General features: G+C 43.9%; 1 protein-coding gene across 1 annotated transcript in view; it reads left to right on the plus strand.

The window, feature by feature from the left end:
* The window catches only part of LOC147711486 (trypsin-3-like), a 341427-nt gene that overhangs the window by 313171 nt on the left and 3223 nt on the right, over positions 1 to 25033 (plus strand). The window lies entirely within an intron of this gene.

Consider the following 25033-nt stretch of genomic DNA (forward strand, 5'->3'; position numbering starts at 1 on the left):
TTCAAGGTTTTGTAAATGCAAATTCCTAACTATATATGGCCTATAACCTAAGGTTTTTTCAGTGAATTTCATTGGTTTTTTAATAGCAAATATCAAAAGCTGTAAAATGTCAAGTACGTGATAGGTAAAAACTTTTTCGTGTTTATGCACGCTGATGTGCTTTGAACGCTGCCCCCCTCCCCTCTTTTCTCTTAGTAGTACTCTCTCTTTGCAGATAGTGAAGAGTAGTTAACGCAGGCCTTTACCCCCGTTGTAATCCGTCGTGCCTGCTTGTCTCTCCATTTGATTGATTGTTATCCAAGCATTTACTGTTTTACAATTGATTCTCTTTGGTTCATTCTCTATTTACAAACAAGCACAAAGTCGCAATACTCTGTTTAGTCTTTGCAGATAGTGAAAAATCGTGAAAAATCGTGTAAAAAAATAAAATTAATCGAGCAAAATCAGTAGGCCACTAATTGGATCTCTTTTTGACCTCGCTAAAATAGAAATATTAGGAACAACCCTTCATGAGAAATACGAAAATAGTGAGATGAACTGAGCTCCACACCATGAGGGCTGCAAGACAGCTCGGCTCCGTCACCCACCCCGCCCAAAATAACGACAAACCCTATGCAAATATTAAAAATATAGACAACACACCAGCAAAGAAACAGGGTAAAACATTTTATTAAATAACTATTTACATAACTATTTTATACTTTTTATTGCCCGATCCGGCTAGCTCAATCGATCGAGCATGAAACTCATGCACTCTGATAGCAAGCGTTGCTACTGATGCTATGCAGACCAAAACTGGTTTTCAGTTTGTACATTTTCCTAGATTTTTCCATCCAAGGTTGGTTGAGTTTGTAGAACGATGGCTTCAGATTTTCAACATACGGTGTGGTGGCGCGGACTGGGAGGGGGCGCTTCGCTCCTGCCCCCTCCCCAAGTAAGATTTTCATACGTGAAAGTACGTTAATGGTTTTGGTCCCTGAGTTGCTTCAATATCACTGCCATTCTCAAATGGCATAAGTTCTGGATGTTGGGTGCCATAGTTCAGAGTTCTGAGCAGCGCTTGTAACACTGTCTGAAGCTTATTTCCACCTACTGCAGCTTCACTATTCTCAAAGTAAGTGAGTGTCGTTTGTGGACCTGACTGCATTTGAAAACAATGTGATATGGTACCTCCCTAAACCGCTTGACGGAGGCCCCCGAGGGGCGGTGTGATGGCACGGACTCGGAGAAGATGCTTGGCTCCGACCCCCTCCCAAGTCTTATAGCACCGGTTTAGCCTGAGATCGCCCCCGACATAGGCGGCCGGCTCCCGGGGTCCGGCGGAACTTTTTGCCTTTTGATGACTCTTCTATTCTGGACCTTGTCCCACAATCCGTTTGACCTGAAGACACGCTGTAGTGGGGCGCCCCTTTACCGTTTTAGTTGCCATTCCGCCCGCTTTTGCTACACTGTGCCTCTTCCGCCATTCAGCTGTTTACCGCCCGCTCTTGCGACTACAGCGTCTCGCTCACCATGTAGTTGAGTTGCTCCCGCTCTTGCAGTGCAGCGATAGGCGACTGCCACAGGACTCTCAAAATGGCGGCCGGCTCTTCAGATTTGGGCGTGGTCCACTAAAATGGCCCTGGGACACCTTGGAACTCGGACGCTTCCCTGATAGGGCTTGGGTCCCATTCTCGAAAGCGTCCCCTCAGCCGTGAAGATTCTACAAAAGTCTTGGGGGCCCCCGACTCCCGCAGGCTTCTGGTGGGGAGCGGCTGCCATGTCTGCTCGTGGAATGGCCACGACGGAGCTACGAGATGGTAGTGCTCTCATGCTGACGCCAGCTTTAGTCTGAAACATCCAGAAACACTGTAGACTACCAATTCGATCAGTTCCGGTAGCGCCCCAACATGACCCGGTAGAGAAGAACTTGCCCTCCCCTCTTTGACTGATGGTTCTTGTTGCCTGTCCCCTCTGTTGTCATTTTACAGAACTTTTTGGACTGCTGAAAGGGGTTGTGTTCCGAACGCTGGTTGGTGGAGACATTTTGACTATATTCTTGACCTACGTTGTCGCGTAATGCGTTATATGACACGCCGCGTTAGCGCACCCGGAAGTGATTCGGGGCGCGGCGCGCAGCGCGTAACGTAAGCATAACAGGTCATGTGACTTGTTAATAAAACTTTTTATTGGTTCATTTTACTTTTGTTATTTTAATAATGAAAAGCTTGGTCATATGACCTAAAAAATACGCTTTTTATTGATTTCGAACTTTTTTTTTTATAACATATATGTTATAATATTCCAGGCTAATGTACTTTCCCGGAAAATTTTCAACTGTCCTGCAAGTAAAATATATTCCTTTTTTGAGAAAAAGGGCGTTTCTTCGTTCCATGACGGAGCCGTTGAGTAAAAGAGACTCGGCCTGCTGTCTTAGTCGCCGATACGCCTGATTATCAGATTCTTATCGATCACTTTATGTTGCAGGAGTGGAAAACACAACTGCCCTTGACCATTTATCTTTACTGCGTTCCTACATATTATACCTTTTATCCGTCATGTAATTGGACTGCTTTATTTCACTTGCCTTTTACTGATTCGAAAACAGTGACTAAAAGTAAAAACTTTACCAATGTAAATACTACTACCATGTTTTGTTTTAAAAACCTTTATTGTGAAAATGTCAGTATACAAATACGGGCCTATAACCACGTGGGCCGGCCACGGAGCAAACTGAAATCGTATATGATGAGGAGACATTTACATTATAGAGGAACGTAACGAACGAGCCATTAGGTTGCAAGAACTAAGGTGTCTAACAGTTGCGGAATCGGTGGACGTACATTTTGTAATTAAAATACGAAAGGGCCACTTACAAAAAAGTTATCTAGATATACATTTGCGTGCAAGTACCATGGGTGACGTTAATTCGAACTTTCAATAGTACAGTAATCAATAACACATCAGAACTTAATATCAATAGGGATGTCGAAATATTCAATCAATTCTCGTCCCCGCCCGCCATGAGCATCAAAACTGCATTCATATCTCGTGATATCAAGGTTGTTCAACCAGTACACAACAAGGAGTTACGAGTCCCATTTATACCGGCGCCATTTTGGGCGAGGCCGGGCAGGTCCAAGATATAGTCAAAATGTCTCCACCAACCATCGGCCAGACCAGAACCCCTTTCGGCCCTTTATGCTACAAGATGGTGTCTTCCATTCAGAAAATATTGTTGGCAGCATTTTGAAAGGGAAGATAAACAGCCATTCTCCTAGTGAGTCTCACATTGTTACATTTAGGAAGAATGTTGAAGAGTAATATGTGGAAAATCTGAAGCCATTTTTCTACAAACTCTCAATCAGCCTTGGATGGAAAAAAAAATCCTGAAGAATGTACAAACTGAAAACCAATTTTTGTCTGTATAGCATCAACAGCAACGCTTGAGTCAGCTTTGTGTCAAGCCGCCATTTTCATTCAATCAATAGCGTCCCCCTGCACACATTCAGGGACCTGGTCGTGTCTTCAGGTGAAACGGATTGTGGGACAAGAAGCAGAAAGGAAAAGGAAAAAAGTTCCGCCGGACCTCGGGAGCCGGCCGCCTATGTCATGGGCGATCTTTGGCCACACCAGGGCAATAGTGAAGCTGCAGCAGGTGCAAATAAGCTTCAGACAGTCTTACAAGCACTGCTCAGAACTCTCAACGATGGCACTCAACATCCAGGACTTGCCATCCGGATCTTGGCGCCTTGTGCTGGTTCCGACCTATTCACACATCGGTCCACTACTGCCATCACCTCATAAGCCAACGGGGCACCCCACACCGACTTTCGGCGCAGCATTGTAGGATGGCCACACCAGTGCGGCAACTTGCTGGACACAACCTCGGTGCCATCCGGATCTCGGCGCGTTCGAGTCACTGTACCGCAAGAGTGACCGGAACTCAGCTGAACACGCCGTCTTTCGGCGCAGCATTGTAGGATGGCCACACCTGTGCGGCAATATGCTGGACACCACCTCGGGCAATAGTGAAGCTGCAGCAGGTGCAAATAAGCTTCAGATAGTCTTACAAGCACTGCTCAGAACTCTCAACTATGGCACTCAACATCCAGGACTTGCCATTCGGATCTTGGCGCCTTGTGCTGGTTCCGACCTATTCACACATCGGTCGACTACTGACATCACCTCATAAGCCAACGGGGCACCCCACGCCGACTTTCGGCGCAGCATTGTAGGATGGCCACACCAGTGCGGCAACTTGCTGGACACAACCTCGGTGCCATCCGGATCTCGGCGCGTTCGAGTCACTGTACCGCAAGAGTGACCGAAACTCAGCTGGACACGCCGTCTTTCGGCGCAGCATTGTAGGATGGCCACACCAGTACGGCAATTTGCTGGACACCACCTCGGTGCCATCCGGATCTCGGCGCGTTGTGCTGCCTTCGGCCTATTCGCACATCGGTCCGCTACTGACGCCGCCTCACGTGCCAACGGATTTTCTACGCTTTTTGTAGCCCTATGCCGCATAACAGGTCATGTGACTTGTTTATAAAACTTTTCATTGGTTCATTTTACTTTTGGTTTCCTAAAGATGGAAGGCTTGGTCATATGACCTAAAAATAACACTTTTCATTGGTTTAGAACATTTTTTTTTCCCAAACGATGAAAGCCCCACCTTGTTTCTGGATGATTCAGACTGAAGCTGGCGTCAGCATGAGAGCACCACCATCTCGTGGCTCCGTCGTGGTCATTCCGCGAGCAATCATGGCAGCCGCTCCCCACCGGAAGCCTGCAGGAGTCGAGGGCCCCCAAGACTTTTGTAGAATCTTCACGGCTGAGGGGACGCTTTCGAGAATGGAGCCCAAGCCCTAGCAGGCAAGCGTCCGAGTTCCAAGGTGTCCCAGGGCCATTTTAGTGGACCGGGCCCAAAACCGAAGAGCCGGCCGCCATTTTAAGAGTCCTGTGGCAGCCGCCTATCGCTGCACTGCAAGAGTGGGAGCAACTCAACTACATGGTGAGCGAGACGCTGTAGCCGCAAGAGCGGGCGCAACTCAGCTGGATGGCCGCCACCTGGGGAGGCCTGTTCACGCCGCCTCCCCCACGCCCCCCCCCCCGGGCCGCCCCACGCCAATTTTCGGAGCAGCATTGTAGGATACCAAAACCAGTGCGGCAGTTTACTGGACATCACCTGGGTGCCATCCACATCTCAGCGCGTTCTGCTGCCTTGGGACTATTCGCACAACAGACCGCTACTGACGAGGCCTCCCCCCGCACCACCCGGGACGCCCCACGCTGTTTTTCTGAGCTGCATTGTAGGATCCCAAAAACCAGTGCGGCACCCAGGTGACATCACCTGGGTGCCGTCCAGAACTCAGCACGTTGTGCTGCCTTGGGACTATTCGCACAAAAGACAGCTTCTGACCATTGTTGCTTTTTTTTGTCAAAAATGTTTAAATGTTTGTTACAGTTTTTGTTCCGTTTGTTATATTTAAAAGTTAATAAAGTTTTATAATCCTACTTTGTTGGAGTGCTATATATTTTTAAAAAATCGGGTGAATGGGGCCTTGAATCGGGTTATTGTCATGTGTGGGCTTTGCAAGTGTACTGCTACAGGATTGGACATTTCAAACTCAAATGCACGTTCTTTTTCTTACCTTTCCGAAGCATGGAGCGCAATAGCAGGCAGAGAAAGGGTGATGCAAGTGTTGAACACTGCCTGGCCTGGCAAGTTGCTGGCAGTGCCCCCCCCCCCGCCCGCTCCTGAAAGAGGACACACACACACCGCCGCCCCGAGTACTTCACAGATCTTTAAAAGACCATGCGCTTGTTCATGAGGCTTAAATGGTTTATCACCCCTTCTAGAACCCCTGCATCGACCCTCTGACGTTTCCTGGAAGAATTACCACGTAACACAATACCAAGCCTTGTCAGCTGAAACCCCCGAGGAATCGTGGGGCATATTATCAAGGGGGTTTATCTCCGCTTTTTTGGCTTTAAAAGCCAAGAAAGCGGAGATAAAATTATCTCCCTATTACCAAGCTGTCGCTAACACCAGTTAGTGACAGCTAAAAGGAGATAGCGACCATCTTGGGCCCCGCTTTGCATGTCAGTGATATTTATCACTAATGACATGCAAAGTGGGCGTGCCAAGATGTTAGCGACTGGAAACAGTCCCTAACATCGCTATCTCCTATTACCAACTTTTGGAGATATTCGCGCTAAGCGCGAATATCTCAAAAAGCTAACACCTGCCCTGAGCAGTTCGTAGCCATGTTATCCAATGGGAGGTGGATAACATGGCTAAGAGCATTTGCTCGATAATGCATGAATATCGCTGACTTTTCAGCGATATTCATGCATTGCGGCCGTTTTTTATCGCATTTGCGATAAACCTTGCTAATAGCAAGGTTTATCTGCGATAAAAATCGCCGATGTGCGGCGATAATTTTTGTCTCTAAACAAGTTAGAGACAAAAATTATCGCTAATTGTTGGTAATATGCCCCCGGGTTTTTGCTTGCAGAAATCGGGAGGCGGGAGACTAGCACTGAAATCAGTAGTCTCACGCCTGAATCGGGAGGGTTGGCATGTCTGGATTCTCTACAGCTGGGGCCATAAACTACATCCGCAGGGCTAGGTGATAGCCTGGGACCGGCCTGGCATCTAAAATGGCTGCCGTGCACGACAAAATTGTGGCATTGGAAAAAAGGCAAGATGGCGCAGACAATGTTTATCAATAAGGATTCATTTATAACAAAATATTTTATCGCACTGACAAATTGGCGGTCAACACTTCCTGATTTCCATCGAATCGAACGTTAACAGACGTCACGCAGCAAAAAAAAAAAAAAGCTCACGCACAGCCGCTGGAAGACATGTATCAACATATATGAGCCTCCTCAGCCACCCTCAGAAAACATAAGGGATTAGGATACGTCTCCCGCACCCCCTTATACCTAGTAATTTAATTAAAACGAAGCACAAAATGGCAAATTCCCGTTTCGCTACCAGTTTGCGGCCCAGTTCACGGCCCGTGAAGCGCTTCTACCGTGAAAATTTTTTTTATTTTTATTTTCCCCACGGGACCCTTTAATAACCCCAACAACATTCCTAGGGGGTCAAGAGGGGTATACCTTGCCCCCTTTCATTAAATTCCCCCTTCGTTTTTCACCTCTTCTTCTCTCTCGATCCTACCGAGAGATAAGATGGCGGCCGCTCAGGACTGTTTAGAATGTTGACAGACACCGGGGAGCCAATCAGCTTCGCATCGCAAAGTTCCGTTTCGCGAAAAGTAAGCGGACCGGAGCGCAGCCCGGAGCACTGTTACAGATATATATCTTGTTTTGAACGTTAATTTCTCAAAATCCACTGGAGCACATATATTGAGACCTAGCAAAGGCACATCGGGCTAACAGTCCCTACAATTTTGCCAAGTTTCGTGCAAATCCATTCAGCCGTTCGAGCTAAAAGTGAGGCCAAAGGCCCTATGGAAATTAACATGGGAAAAACGCGTTTTGGGACCACCCTTTTTTCTCGGCCCCCCCTTGACGAAACCCCCCCAAATTTTCAGGGGCTGCTCAGAAACAAAATGTGCCATTTTCCTGAAAATTTCAGCCGATTCCGTCCACAAACGCCAAAGTTATTAGACATAGAATTTTCAAAAATCCCATAGAGAAAAAATCCTAACTATATATACCTACTGGCGACCGCCAGTAGGTAATATATATATATATATATATATATATATATATATATATATATATATATATATATATATATATATATATATATATATATATATATATATATATATATATATATATATATATTACCTACTGGCGATAGCCAGTAGGTATATATAGTTAGGATTATTTGTCTGTGGAACTTTTGAAAATTCTATGTCTAATAACTTTGGCGTTTGTGGACGGAATCGGCTGAAATTTTCAGGAAAATGGCACATTTTGTTTCTGAGCAGCCCCTAATAATTTGGGGGGGGGTTCGTCAAGGGGGGGCCGAGAAAAAAGGGGGGTCCCAAAACGCGTTTTTCCCATGTTAATTTCCATAGGGCGTTTGGCCTCACTTTTAGCTCGAACGGCTGAATGGATTTGCACGAAACTTGGCAAAATTGTAGGGACTGTTAGCCCGATGTGCCTTTGCTGGGTCTCAATATATGTGCTCCAGTGGATTTTGAGAAATTAACGTTTTAAAAAATTTATATATCTGTGACAGCGTCCCAGATAGCGCTCCAGATCACGTACTTTTCGCGTCACGGAGCTTTGCGAAGCGATGCTGATTGGCTCTCCGGTGTCTGTCAACATTCTAAACAGTCCCGAGCGGCCGCCATCTTGTCTCTCGGTAGGATCGAGAGACAAGAAGAGGTGAAAAACGAAGGGGGAATTTAATGAAAGGGGGCAAGGTAGACCCCTCTTGACCCCCTAGGAATGATGTTGGGGTTATTAAAGGGTCCCGTGGGGAAAATAAAAAAAATTTGATTTTTCACGGTAGAAGCGCTTCTCGGTTCGCAAATTAACGGCTGAATGGATTTGCACGAAACTTGGCAAAATTATAGGGACTGTTAGCCCGATGTGCCTTTGCTGGGTCTCAATATATGTGCCCCAGTGGATTTTGAGAAATTAACGTTTAAAAAACAGGTATATCTGTGACAGCGTCCCAGATAGCGCTCCAGATCGCGTACTTTTAGCGTAACGGAGCTTTGCGTAGCGAAGCTGATTGGCTCTCCGGTGTCTGTCAACATTCTAAACAGTCCGGTGCGGCCGCCATCTTGTCTGTCGGTAGGATCGATAGACAAGAGGAGGAGAAAAACGAAGGGGGAATTTAATGAAAGGGGGCTAGGTAGACCTCTCTTGACCCCCTAGGAATGATGTTGGGGTTATTAAAGGGTCCCGTGGGGCAAATAATAAAAATTTGATTTTTCGCGGTAGAAGCGCTTCTCGGTTCGCAAACTGGTAGCGAAACGTGAATTCGCCATTTTGTGTTTCGATTTCATTAAATTACTAGGTATAAGGGGGTACGGGAGACGTATCCCGACCCCTTTTGTTTTCTGAGGGTGGCTGAGGAGGCTCATATATGTTGATACATGTCTTCCAGCGGCTGTGCGTGAGCGTTTTTTTTTTTTGTTGCGTGACGTCTGTTAACGTTCGATTCGATGGAAATCAGGAACTGTTGACCGCCATGTTGTCACTGCGAGTAAATATTTTGTTTTAAATACTTGTTATAAATTAATCCTTATTGATAAACATTGTCTGCGCCCTCTTGTCTTTTTTGCAATGCCACACTTTTGTTGAGCACGGCAGCCATTTTAGATGCCTTGACCAGACCCACTGTCTGCACCCTCGCAAGCATCTCCCCCACGCACTGGTCACTCCCGCTCTCTTTCTCATGTATGGGCTAGAAACCTCCTCCCATCTGCGCTGTTCTTCTCTGAGAATCACACCCTGTGCCCGCCCGACACCTGCCTTTCACCCTATTCACTACCGCACCCTCTGACACTCCTCTTCCTTGTGTCCGATTGTCCAGGCCCGTCCCAGGCTATCACCTAGCCCTGCAGATGTAGTTTATGGCCTCAACTGTAAAGAATCACCCCTCTTCAAAGAAGTTACAGTAGATCAAGGCCCCCACCCGATGAGATCCGTCACACTACACGCGTTCCTGCAATCTGATAACCATCCTGTATTGTGATTGGAGAGGGGATTCTCACTGTGAGGGTGTGTGGGACCGAGCCTGAAGCGGAAGATTCCATGGATGCCTTTTTGTACATCAAAGTCGTCACAATTATGTGTCACATTAAAAATATATAGCACTCACAAAAAAGTAGAAGGAAAATAACACTTTAATAATTTATAAATATATACATCGCAACAAAAACAGTAAACACCTTAAAACATTTTTTATTAAAACAGAAGCAACAATGGTCAGTAGCGGTCTGTTGTGCGAATAGTCCCAAGGCAGCATATTTACCTAGAGTGGTGCTGTGTAGGACATTCTGAATGGAAATTAACCAGAACTATAACCATCTACTTCCAATAATATAACTTTTATGCCCAAATTACGCAAAGATTTAGCTAATCTGCTAAAGGGGGGAGTCGCCATTTCTTTACAATAATCAATAATGGAAAATCAACATCAATAGGTTTGTCCGTATTCCCGATGCAGCACTATAGTGCAACATACACAGCACCTGGGGTGTCAAGAGTGAACAGGTCCTAGCTGCTTAACCAATGACTGACAAATGCTATATTAAACACTTACTATGTATAATACTTGCGTTCACAATAGTTTTACTTTACAAAACAGAACAAAAGATGTCCCCTGTAAGTAAACCCATATTAACTGTTTCAGTTATTGAACATCCTAAGGTTTTATGACATGGGGAACAGTAGTGATATCCTGGGCGGGTGATGGAACTGGGTTTGTTAATGGAAAAACATCTACAGAGAAAACTATTGGTAAATTATACTTCTCCGGAAATTTAAAACTCACAAATGTTTCATTTGTGTAATCATTTTATGAACATGTACATTAAAAAACTAAAAGAAATGCCAAGAACGTCCCATGTGAAAGTGAATTTTATCTGGCAATTTTTTTCTTTTCCTTTTCATGAAAAGAAAGTTAAAGCCAGGTTCGTTACCTGCCTCATCTGCAAAACAAAAACTCTCGAGAGGGACCGAAAAAAAATATTGCTATGGTAATCATACCATGCATCGGCACATGGAGAGGTGGCACCCTTTTAATTATTCTAAAGCACAACTTCGAGATTTGGGGGATAACCCCCGACCGGCAAAAACATCCACCAATGACTTAGCAATAAGTGAGTCAGAGGCAAGGGAAACGGTCCCAAATCTGCAAAAGAACTTTGGGCAGATGAGATTGACTTGTGTAGCATGTGGAAAATTAATTTCATGCGGAGAGATCAGTATTACTTCAATAAATACAGTAATCAATGATGCATTAGAACTTAATATCAATTCATTTTCCGAACGTGTAATCAGTACCTGTCCCATGTCAATTCATTGTTCGAACTTATAATCAATACCCATCCTGGATCAATTCATTGTCCGAATATATAATCAGTAAAAAGTGCGACAAGTGCAACAAAATCATATCGATAATTCATTGTGAGCAAGTACCAAAAGTGTCGACAATTCTAACCTTCAATAAATACAGTAATCAATGATGCATTAGAACTTAATATCAATTCATTGTCCGAATGTGTAATCAGTACAAGTCCCATGTCAATTTATTGTTCAAACGTATAATCAATACCCATCCCGGATCAATTAATTGTCCGAACATATAATCAGTCTTATCCCATATCAATTCATGTGCTAAAAACTGCATACATATCTCATGATATCAAGGCTGAGCAATCGGGGCACAATAGTTTCATTTGTACCGGCGCCATTTTGGGTGAGGTCAGGAAGGTCCAAGTATAGTCAAAATGTCTGCACCAACTCGTGGTTGGACCGGGACCTCTTTCGGCAGTCTAAAAGTTTTCGTTGAAGGGTAGTAGAGGGGACTGTCGACATGAACCATCAGTCAAAGAGGGGTGGGAGGTAAAAATCTCTCCTACCGGGTCATACTGGTGTCCCACCGGAACTGATCAAGTTGGTAGTCTTGCAGGATTTTGGTGATTTCAAGACTGAGGCCGGCGCCGGCATGAGCGCGCCGACGTCCCGCGGCTACGTCGTGGTCGTTCCGTGGGTGATCATGGCAGTCATTCCCCATCGGGGGTCGGGGGCCCCCGTGGCTCTTATAGAATCTTCAAAGTTGAGGAGAACGTTTCTGGATGCAGGACTCATTTTCTAGTTGAACTCAGAAGCGCCGTTGCACCGCAACAGTGGACGAGACCCCCGCTGGGTGAGCGGAGCATCATTGCCTCGCAATAGTGGACGAGACCTTTTGTCGGGTGAGTGCAGCGTCGCTGCATCGCAAGAGTGGAGAAACCCTTTTGTTGGGTGAGTGCAGCGTCGCTGCATCGCAAGAGTGGAGAAACCCTTTTGTTGGGTGAGTGGAGCGTCGCTGCATCGCAAGAGTGGAGGAACCCTTTTGTCGGGTGAATGCAGCGTCGCTGTATCGCAAGAGTGGAGGAACCCTTTTGTTGGGTGAGTGGAGCGTTGGGGGTGCAGCTGAGGGATGGGATGGGGGTAGGTATCTGCTGATTTGTATTTATTTCATGTTACCGTTATTGGGCGTGGCGGGCGGTGGGACAGACATGCTTGGAGCAGTGGGGGGGTGGCGGAGCCTAGCTACCTTGTGGCTGCCGTAACGTCAAGCTTGGCTTCTTTCACCACTTTCATGTTTCTTATTTCTAGCGAAGTCAAAAACTCATCAGAGGCCTACTGATTTTGTTCGATTTCTTTCCCTTCCTTTTCAAGTGTGTTTCATGCTAAAGTTTCTGTTTAACAGGATACAGGGATTACTTCGTATTTTACATATGTCTTCTTTATTAGGGGTTCTCTCCGGTTGAGTCAGATGATGTACCTCTAATAAATGGTCCGGGTGGAACTAGTTTCTCAATCAGTGGGGAGTAGATGGGCATGACAGATTACAACGGGGGACAAAGGTCCGCATTACCCTTCCTTCACTACTTGCAAAGACTAGACAGAATATTTCTATTCCACGTTATTTGCAAACAGAGAGTACCTCGAAAGAACTATTCCTTGAACAATAAATGTCCAGCCAATCAATCAATCAGGCATGACGGATTACAACGGGGGACAAAAGTCTGCATTACCTATCCTTCACTATCTGCAAAGGGAGACAGAATATTTCTATTCTTCTCTGTTTGTAGACAGGGAATATCTCAAACAGCAATAATCGATAAAAAAATTAGTAGGATTATAACACTTTAATAACTTATAAATATATACATCGCAACAAAAACAGAAAACACCTTAAAACATTTTTTATTAAAACAGAAGCAACAATGACAACTAACAGTAGTGATATCCTGGGCGGGTGATGGAACTGGGATTGTTAATGGAAAAAGATCTACAGAGAAAACTATTGGTGAATTATACTTCTCCGGAAATTTAAAACTCACAAATGTTTTATTTGTGTAATCGTTTCAGGTCAAACGGATTGTGGGACAATGTTCACAATGGAAGAGTCACCAAAAGGCATTTGGATCGATGTTGCAGCAGGCTGCCATGTATATAGTTATTTAATAAAACGTTTTACCCTGTTACTTTGCTGGTGTGTTGTATATATTTATAATATTTGCATAGGGTTTGTCGTTATTTTGGGCGGGGTGGGTGGCGGAGCCGAGCTGTCTTGCAGCCATCATGGTGTGGAGCTAAGTTCATCTCACTAGTTTCGTATTTCTCATGAGGGGTTGTTCTTAATGTTTCTATTTTAGCGTGGTCAAAAAGAGATCCCATTAGTGGCCTACTGATTTTGCTCGATTCCTTTTGTTTTTTTAAACGATTTTTCACTATCTTCAAAGACTAAACAGAGTATTGCGACTCTGTGCTTGTTTGTAAATACAGAATGAACCAAAGAGAACCAATTCTAAAACAGTAAATGCTTGGATAGCAATCAATCAAATAGAGAGAGAAGCAGGCACGACGGATTACAACGGGGGCAAAGGCCTGCGTTAACTACCCTTCACTATCTGCAAAGAGAGAGTACTGCTAAGAGAAAAGAGGGGGGGGAGGGGGGGGCAGCGTTCAAAGCACATCAGCGTGCATAAACACGAAAATGTTTTTACCTATCATGTACTTGACATTTGACAGCTTTTGATATTTGCTATTAAAAAACCATTGAAATTCAATGAAAAAACCATAGGTTTTAGCCCATATATAGTTAGGGATTAGCATTTTCAAAACCTTATTTTACTCGCATAAAACCATTGAAATTCGCATATATAGTTAGATGCGCTAACTATATATCGCGCACCCGCAATCCACTGCTGATGATGTCACATATTACATCATTCATGACATGCTCAGTGACATCACTGATGACATCACTGATGACATCTCAAATGACATCACTGATGACATCACTGATGACATCTCAAATGACATCACTGATGACATCACTGATGACATCACTGAAGACATCTCAAATGACATCACTGATGACATCTCATTTGACATCTCATTTGACATTACTGAGCACATCACTAATGACATCATTCATGTGATAATACGATGAACCTCTTCAGACTCTAATATAACCTTAGATACACTCAGTGTAAACAGACACTCACAGACTGTCACTCATCCATGGAGTTACTCACACACCTAGTCAGTCATGCAAAGAATCAATCACACCTCCATTTCCTCTACTATACAGTTATACACACCTTACTTATTCAAACATATACTAACACATATTTACTCTCTTATACAATCCCTGATACAAGTTCACAATGATCCATACAGCCACTCACACATTCACTGGCTCTTATGCACAGTTATTTATATATGTCAACTCTCACATGTACTGTGTTTTACATATGTACTTACTTTGACATGTAGCACTGAGATATCCATTCACTCACCAATACACTCATGCACACAGTTAACCGCCCATACAGCTGTTTCCACATGCACTTTTGAACCCATACATCTAGTGAATCAACTGCTCACACATCTATGCACAGAGTCATACACCTCCCAGCCACCCACACACACTCAGTCTCCCATACAAATACTTGGGCAACCAATCAATAACCCATATAGTTACTCATATAGCTACTGATCAACACATGCAGCAGTTTACAGAACAACAGACATAATGATGCACAAATTAAGACAGTTTAGTCACTAACCCATTCACTCAGTGAGACACATTTAATCACTCACTCATACAGTCAGTCATGCACCTACTAAATCCTTCATCCAGACACTTATACATCCACTCATTCTTCAATATGTAAGACATATTTTAACTTTACAGAAACATACAGTCACTGGATGTTGTCATCAGTGATGTCATTTGAGATGTCATCAGTGGTGTCATCAGTGATGTCATTTGAGATGTCATCAGTGATGTCATCAGTGATGTCACTGAGCATGTCATGAATGATGTAATATGTGACATCATCAGCAGTGGATTGCGGGTGCGCGATATATAGTTAGCGCATCTAACTATATATGCGAATTTCAATGGTTTTATGCGAGTAAAAAAAGGTTTTGAAAATGCTAATCCCTAACTATATATGGGCTAAAACCTATGGTTTTTTCATTGAATATATATATATATATATAAATATATATATATATTTATTTATATCTCCAAAAGACCACTTCCTTTAAAAGCAATCGACAAGGCCACATCAGAGAATATTGCGGGAGACTCTTTATTCACTGGTTACAGCTTTGCATAATGCATTTCGGCATGTCCGCCTTCATCAGATGCTGCTGTTACCCTGTTGTCACCTCCTCCCACCTTTGAACTTCCTGTGGCGCTCCCATTGGTGGGAGATCAGCTTATCCTACTGCATTGAGGACAAAGCAGTCTAATGGGAGACTACAGTTCCCAGCATGCATCAGATGAGGTAAGTGCGGCAGCAGGAATTGATGTTGCTCTAGTGAGTGCTACTGTTTGCCAAGCAAAGGGGGGGCCCTGTAGCAGCTGGTGATTGCGTAGTTGATGGTGTTCAGGGCTCCCTCAAGTCCCCTACGTCCAGAATCCTTGCATTGTCTACACATTTACAACTGGCCATGGGTGGTAGTTGAACAGAAGAATTAATAATTTGATAAGGAGCTCAAACTTTATAAAAAAAAGTTTGAATTAGAGCAGATATAATTGACCTAGGATGGGAATCATTTGGAGTTTAGCAGATGGGAACTCCATCACAAATGTGACATATATCCCTTCCATGTTATTACAAGTGCCATGTTATATACTGCACTTGTAATAAGGTGGATGGGATGTTACCTTTGTGTCAGAATAACTCGTCAGCCAACGCAATTGTAAATAGAAAGAAGGAAAATCAGGAATGATTGTCCTGAAATATTGCCCCTATCATCCTGGTGTCAGAGGGCAGAAGTAAAAATGGCCAGAGGACGAAGATTGGGCATGGAAGAGGAGATATGTCCCTAGAGTCCCATAGAAGACAGCAACCTTTTTCATTCAATCAGCTGAAGGACTAGACCGCACTGGTTAATTTCATCCTGCAGTCAGGCCTGGCATGGAATATTGCAAGACCCAGGGCTGCCATTTTAGGTGCAGGTCAGCCTGCTGCTGCCTTCAGAGAGGCAGAGGAAATTAATGTGGACATTCCTGGCATTATGTCAATGAACTATCACTAGCTGACCAGGCATTATCTTTGACATGTTACCTCTACTGGTTCTTTGTAAAGAAACGAAACGCATACATGGGTAACAGTTACGAAACCAACTATTGCTATGTATATAATTGTTTCTTATTTAAAGCACTCTGACATGCACTGGGATTACCCCTCAAATGGCAATGCTGCGGTATAAAACAATAAATGATTAAACAACATTATACGGCTTGGCTGTGCAAACCCTAAGGCACCCCTTCTGTTTGTTTTAGAGGTGAAATAAATGCAATCGATAGTTATAATGACACACTGGGAGCATACTTTGGGGCAGATTTACTAGCCCCATGTGCCACTTTTGCGCCCCCTTTTCCATGTTAAAAGTGACGCAAAAGTGGCGCAAGGGGCTTGTAAATCTGCCCCTTTGTGTGCAAAAGGCTAATATCATTTCACATGCCAAATTAATGCAAAGGCGTTTGAAGGTGGGAGGGTTGTCTTTGTGTTGTCAGGGAAGGGCTCTTTTTCTGGGTTCCTAGGCGTGTGTGTCTGAACCTCTGTGTACATTCGGTGGGGAGTCTGCTCTTTGCAATTGATATTGTGCCCTGAAATCACACCGAGCGGCTGGCAGAGGTGTTACGCAAGCATACTCCTTGGGGACCTAGATGGGTAATAGTATCTGCTAAGCCGGTGGCAGACTGAATCGTTTATTTATTAATGAGGACTATTTCAGGATCTCAAGTTCACCTCTAATTCTGGAAACAGGGCGCTGTTCCTTCTGCAGCCCCGTGTCACAGTCAAACACAAAGAGTATTGATTGCAATTGACCGAATGACTTGTCAGAACATGAGATGTTAGAAGCTTTTCGCTCCACCCAGGAAATCCTCTGAAGGTAAAGCTAAACGTCTGACCTGACTTTGTGTTCCGGACAAAGCTAAAACTGGAAAAGTTGGACAGGTGGTAAGAAACTCGGGCAACTTCACGAGAGACCAGTAATAATGAAACGTAATTGGACCGAAGGATCAGAGAGTGGTCGTCTCGGCTACAGATAACTCATAACTTAGGTCTGGCTACAAACAGCTTTAGCTGACTGTATGCACATCTATTGGTTCGAATACATAACACATACTAAGGGCCTGTTTTAGAGTTTGGTGGGCATGTTACTTCATCACAAACACGAGTAATGTCCTGTCTATCTTATTACAAGTGCAGTATATCATTTGCTACTTGTAGCAAGGTGAATGGTTTATCTCTGTAACGTTTGTGATGGAATAACCTGACTGCCAAACTTCAAGGCCCTGATTTACTATGATTTTGCATCAGTGTTGCATCACTTATGTGGCACAGCCCCGATGCAAAAGGTTTTTTTAGCACTTACTAAGCCACGCAAAGTCACTTTGCAGGGTTTAGTGACTACAAAGCAGTGCACCTCAGCACATAGTGCTGCCTTGGATTATTTTGCATCGGATGCCTGGGTGGACTGACCACTTTCCAAACAACTGTGGTCATTCCAAAGAATAGGCGTATGCCAATCAGAGGTAGGGCTTTTACAGTTCAAGATTCTCACTTAAGGAACAGTCTGCCGCTATCCCTTCCTTTCATCCCAGACCAACTACGATTCCCTGAAGCATTACAAACTTGGCTTTACACTATATAAGTTATTAAGGAGCTAGTACATTATATGTGAAGCCTTGTCCATGCCAGGGTGCATTTTTAGGTAGCAGTTTGCACTTATAAATACCATTAATAAAATAAATACAATTAATAATAATGATGCTAATTATAATGCTAATAATAATAAAAGTACTTCAACTAATTTGTGCCTTTATTGTATCATCTTTAAGCACTGGTATTGGAGATGAACTGGTGATCTGATTTAGAGTTTGGTGGACGGGTTACTCCATTACAAATGTTACAGAGCTTCCAGTCGCCTACTTACAAATATATTAAAATGCTATGGCATTTGTAATATATAGGACAGGATGTCCAACACCATTCTGGCCGAGTACCAATCAGTCAAACTCTTAATCAGGCCCTTATTATCTGCAAATCTCAAATAGATGACTTATTTTGTCTAGCTTCCCTGCAAGCACTCCCACTGGCCACTGACAGCCTTGCCTTGCCACAGCTTCATCTCAGACCAACTTCAAGCCCTGAACACCGGACACCAGGACCATAAGAAATGCTCCCATGCCGCCCCCAGGATTACCGAAGCCCCCTTCTCCTGCAGGAAATGCTGCTCACTTCACATTCATCACCGAGGATACCACCCCCACCTCTCCAATCAGCCACAATGCATTACACCCACCCACCAACAAGACCGATACCAACACCTCCGGAAAGATCAAGTGCCTGCTATCTGGGACACCGTCACGACCCACACCCCAGACATATCTATCATCACAGAAATTTGGCTGACCTCCGCGTCCACTCCTGACATTGCCACAGCCATCCCCGTAGGATACAAGACCATGCACCAGGACCGAACCAACAGAAGTGGTAGAAGCATTACAATAATCTACAAAGAAACCCTTGAATGCTCAACCACCACAGACGACTCCACCCTCAACATGGAGCACCTCCACATCCAATTCCAAACCAACAGCAAAACCACCATCAGAGGCACCCTCACCTACAGACCTCTGGGTCCCTGTCCTGCCTTCTGCAATGCAATAGAGGACTTCATTGCCCCTTTTGCCATTGACTCAAATCTGTACATATTCATAGGAAACCTCAACATTCACCTTGAGAACACAGATGATGCCAACACAGCCAACCTCCTAGAAAGCGTGGAAAACCTCGGACTCAAGTAGCTTGTCACTGACCCCACCCACACTGCACGGCACACACTCAACTGCGATCTTCGCTGCCATTAACAGAGTTAAATACATACACACCGAGGAACTCGCCTGGAAAGATCACCACTGAGTCCATTTTGTAATCTTGGAATCTCCCAACACCCCCTCCTCCGTTGCCAGAGATACACAACGCTACTGGTCCAAGTTCTCAGAGCAATGATGGACCAATACCCCAATACCTACCCACCACCACCAAAGACACAGAACAAACAGCGGATAACTTCACAAACTGGAACACAGCAAGCGCTGACGAAGTCGCACCAAGAAAACTCACCAACCCCCAAGAAACAAACATGAAACCCCAACTGGTTCACATCAGAACTTAAAACCTTGAAACGCGACTGCAGGCAGTAGGAAAGAAGATGACACCCCATTAGGTCCTTTGAGGACCAGAAACGTTTAAAAAATGCTCTCAACCGATGCCGTCACCTCCTGAAAAACAAACAAGAACACCGCCCTACCCATCCGTATCATCGACAGCTCCAACAACAGCAAGAACTGTTCAACATAGTCAAGGAGTTTACCAACCTCTCTGCAACTAAAAACATCATCACACCATCGCAAGCTTTCTGCGACACCCTATCAGATTTTTTATACAACAAAATCAGCACCATCTACCCAGATTTCACACCCCAACTGCATGCTGAGGACAACATCACCATAATCATGCCGACAGATACCCATCAACACCAGCTCACCTCATGGAACAACCTTACTGAGAAAGAAATGGCATCCATCATGACATCCATCCATTCCAGAGCCCCAACTGACCCCTGCCCCACCACATTTTCAACCTCGGCAATCAACCCCTCAGCAAATAACTCAGCAAGGTCCTCAACCTCCTCCATTACCACTGCCCACTTCATCCAGAAATGGAATCATGCTGATGTGAAGCTGATGCTGAAAAAACCATCTGCTGACCCAGCAGATCCCAATAACTACCAACTCATTTCCCTTCTCCCCTTCCCAGCCAAGGTAATCTAAAAAGCTATCAATATACAGCTAACCAAACACCAGGAGAACCACAACCTGCTGGACCCCTCCCAACCCGGTTTTAAAGCAAACAACAGCACTGAGACAGCTCTATTCTCAGCCACTTATGACATCAGAATGCTGCTAAATCACGGAGAAACAGCAGACCTCATCCTTCTCGACCTCTGAGCAGCATTCAACACCGTATCCCACCACACACTGTTGAACAGACTCCATCAGATCAGAATCCAAGAGGCATCCCTCAAGTGAATTGCATCCTACCTCACAGGAAGAACGCAGAAGATTATCCTCCCTCCCTACTCCTTTTTCCCTAAGAACTGCACCTGTGGTGTACCTCAAGGCTCTTGCCTCAGCCCAACCCTCTTCAACGTATACACAACATCCCTAGCTTACATTGCCAGGAGCCACAGACTCAACATCATCTCCTACGCTGATGACACCCAACTCATCCTCTCCCTGATAAGCAAACCTACAGCCCTTAAAGTCAAGCTTCCAAGGATGCATGAAGGACATGGCCATCTGGGTGAATAACAACTGTCTCAAACTCAACTCAGACAAAACAAAAATACTAATCTTCGGAAAAGCAAGGACTCCCTATGGAACAATGAATGGTGGCCACTCATGCTGGACCCAACCCCCAAATCCACCAAACACAACCGCAACCTCAGTATCATCCTCAAAAGCAAGCTATCCATGAAGAATCAGATCAGTGCTGTCTCCTACGCTTGCTTCCTCACCCTCCGAATGCTCAGCAAGGTCTTCAAATGGCTCCCACCCAACACCAAGTAAACTGTCACACAAGCTCTTGTCACCAGCAGACTCGACTATGACAAATCCCTCTATGTACGAATTACTGCCCACATGAGAAAACTCCAGACTTTCTGAAACACAGCTCACTGACTCAACTTTGCCCTACCCAGACAGACACACATCATCCCTTACCTCAGGAAACTCCATTAGATACCAGTAGCAAAGAGATGCTGATTTAAGCTGCTCACCTACACTTACAGAGCACTACACAATGAAGGACTGGCATTCCTCAATGAACGAGTGAACTTTCACCAACCCACCTGGGAGCCTCATTTTGGATCCCTCTCTCTAGCAGCCACTCAGACCATCCACTGAGCAAACAGTGGAGTACGGTTCTGCTCTCATCTGAAGGCTAAGACGGAGCATCTTCCCCCTGAACCTCAGAGCCTCAGCATTGCTCTAGCCATTCAGGAAGGACTTCAAGACCTGGATATTAACCAATAAGGAAAGGCAGCATGATCCCACAGTGCCACAAGACCCTTACGGGTGAAGCAGTTGAGCTTTACAAATTGATTGATTGATACTATTTAGCTTAAAAACCAGCAGGGCCACACGTCCTGATGGTCTCGGTATTATTGTTTATAAAATGGAGTCTTCAGGCCTTGTTTAAAGTCTTGCACCCGTATTTTGAGCAAATTGCATTTACCAAAGAGATTCTGGGTAGTTTGTGAAACACATAAATCACTTCTGTCCTAAAGAAGGGGGTAAGCCTAGGATTCCTCCTGATGTGTCATCAAAAATCTTTGCTTGAATCGCAAATAGATTAAATGATTTTAATCTGATCCCAAGAGAACAGCAGGTTTAAGACCTAAGCAATCAATGTCATACACTAATATGTTGTATTGAATGATAATATGAGTGAAATGTCAGAAGTTGGAGTCAGATGTACTAAACGTTTTCATGACAGATTCAGCCTGTTGCGAATGTAACAAGAAATTGGTATGTATGATTCCCAAACTGCGATTCGGTAACATGTTACAAAATAGTAATATGGGTTTGTGACTGAATACCAATTCGGTATTTGAATGGGACGTGTTGTAGTGTAGTTCCTATATTCCCAATAGGCTCTGCGCATTGGAATAATATATCCTATAGATTTGACGTAGGACTTATGTCGACTAGGTCTCTATCGAATATATTAGACTTAATTGTGAGTGCCAGCTAGCTCAGAGGTCACTAGAAACTTTCTTGAATACACAAGAAGGGATTAGTTTCTGACAATCGCAAAAAACATGACAACTTTCTTTCCCCAAGAATAAACTGATCTTCAGAGTTGTGGAAACAATAGATAGATATTTCACTCAGTCAATCGTGCATGCTTCGTTTCACCAGAGGTGCAGAGAAATAGAGAGACGGGCGTTTTCAATAAAAGTATTTATTGAACAGTTTTTTCTTTCTCATGCAGAAGAAATTAACTGCTACAATCGTAATACTGGCTGTAAAGTATAATGCGTACAGCAAAAAGAGTATCATGAAATAATACTGTAAAAGCATGGTATGGTTTCTAAGCCATAGAATACATACATAAATAACAAAGACTAAAAGTACTCAACTGGTGCTTCTAAAATACGCCTACCTCAATGTACCTAACCTAAGTCTAGTACGAGGGAAGAAGTAAGTATGTGTTTAGTTTATTTGCCAAGAATCTATCCAAGATTTCTCTTAGGGTCTAATCAGCTCCGTACCTTGGTTTTAGAATGAAGGAGGTCTGGTATCTCTGTCTCCGGAACTCGATTTCCCAACACCCTGCGAGGGGAGCTTGGAAACACTGGGGCTGGGTGCTCCTTCCAAATAACAAATTGGAAGGGAATTTACATTCATTCTTTACTGACAACAAATATGGAGTAGTAACTCGTTAGCAAATGGCAAGGGGTTCCAATGGGCAACCTTGCCCTAAGTGAATGTAAAAAAAAAGTTTGTTTAAGAGGAGGCAGCAGTCCACAGGACCACTGTGTCTTCTTAAACAAGCAAAAAAAACAACCCAACGAAACTATTATTTTTAAATACTGTCCCATTTCCTATAGCGGAACGGGCTGCATTTAAGTTTTTAAAAATTGCTTTTATAAAAAGCAATCAAAGACATAGTAGTCTGTAGAACATAGCAGGAGACCATCCCTGTGATGGCTGCGGATCGTAGTGTGTCACAATTTGTAATCTACCTCTTTAATATTCATGAGATGGTTCGAATTGTGACCCACTAGGAGTCAGTAATTTGCAACCGACCTATTACTACATATGTTGGCTCGCAAATTACCTCGCTGGTCACAAAAATACTGGTTGAAAATTGTGACCAGTATTTTGTGACCTATTGTATGTACATCAGTCCCCTCATCCTTTATGCTTTTGATCATTTTAAATTATCAGTATTTAAGGTTGATTGAAACTTATTGTGGTCTACGTTTTCTCCTATGGTCGTCCCTAATGCACTTTTTTTTCACTCCTGAATAGTTTTCATATGAACACATGGGCTCAAGAAAATGTGGAAAAGCATGGGCAGCAAATAGCTAAAGTTGCTGCCAGTAAAGGCTTGAAACAGGGTTGTGTTTTAGCACCATTATTGTTTTCCTTATTCATCCATGACCTCTCCATTTCACTTAATTCGGCAAATGCTTATCTCCCCGCAACCTATAAATACTTTATTATTTACTATTGATTAGATCGTTTTAGATTAAAAGCTGATTGCATTTGCAACATCAGTTACACTCGTTAGAGGACTAATGTGCAATACATTAGAAATTGATATAAACAAGACTAATGTGATGCACGTGGGAGTAGGAAAACGTGCTTTCATTTGGTCTCTAAACAATACAGAACTTGCTGTTTTGAAAAGATATAAATATCTCAGAATTGATTAAATAACAAACTCAATTATATTGAACACTGAAAAGGTACCATAGAGGAAATCGAGGCATGTTGGGTCTCTTACGCTTGAATTGGCCATATGGGTGAGTTTTAACTATAACTCCATTGCGCAGATTATTTCTTGCCAAGGTAGTCTCATTTCTGGTGTATGACATATGGTTGGCTGGGTCTAGTCATGGACTAAATGGGCATGGCGACATGCGTTACAGAAGCCCTTCAGTATTGGCATAGAGGTAATGACACTAAAATTGGGGTTAGGTGCATTACAAAATGAGATTAAACTTTTGCACCTAAAATTCTTAGCTTAGAAAATGCTGATAACAGTAGACTGGTATTTGTATTTTTGAAAGTATTGCTACAGAGAAACATCAACTGTGGGATAAAAGATATTAAATATGATTACAAAATTATCAGATAATTATGACATGAACTTTGACCATAAAAACTAATTGAATGGACTCTACTATGAGTGGTGACACTACTGAGGCCTGGCAGTGTGGTCCTGTGCCCGACCTCATGGTGTGAAGTGAGAAGTACTATTATTACTGAACTTTACTGTATATGAAGCACCTCACGTCCATGCTCTAATAATCCCCAGAAGTATGCCAGGTGGGGTCATTGGAGGAGCTTCAAACTGGCCGCCTTGCTCCCAGGTCCTTCCATCCCTGACAGTTTGACATCCAAAATGGCCAGTTCGTTCCTTTCTAGCATCAGTGGCTGCTCCTCTGCTACGATGGTGGAGTATTGCCCTCGGCCCCCTCCCCCAGCAGCTTTAAAAGTTGAAAAGTAAAAGAGGTTGATTATCGTTTTATTTTTCAACTTCTAAGTGCTGCATCCTGGGGGTGGGGCCATTGTCGGGGCATTCACAAAGGGAAGGGGAAGACACTGTCTTCAGCGTTCATGTAGGTTCCACGGACAGCCAAACCCACATGCACACTTGGCTGTCTCTCGCACGAGCTGCGTTGCCTGTCTGTCTTGTTTTCGTCTGTCAGATTCCTTCTGACAGTGGTGAGTTTTTGGATACCGAGACAGTAGCCTCATTACTCCACATTCATTTTGAATGTTTTAGTCGCTGTTTAGGTTGTCTTATTGATGTGTGACGCTTTGTCACTGTTGAGGTTGTATCATATGGTCAGCTCAGTGACGGGCCGCGGGTAGCGGTCAATTGAGTTTGCAGAATTGTCGCCGGGTTGGAGACAGCAGATATAGGGTCCCAGTCTCTCTGGGAGTGTAAATCGATGGTGCTCTGGCCAATCCTGAATCTGTTCTCATGCTTGA

This window comes from Lissotriton vulgaris, chromosome 5 (assembly GCF_964263255.1).
Source record: "Lissotriton vulgaris chromosome 5, aLisVul1.2, whole genome shotgun sequence".
Taxonomy (NCBI): Eukaryota; Metazoa; Chordata; class Amphibia; order Caudata; family Salamandridae; genus Lissotriton; species Lissotriton vulgaris.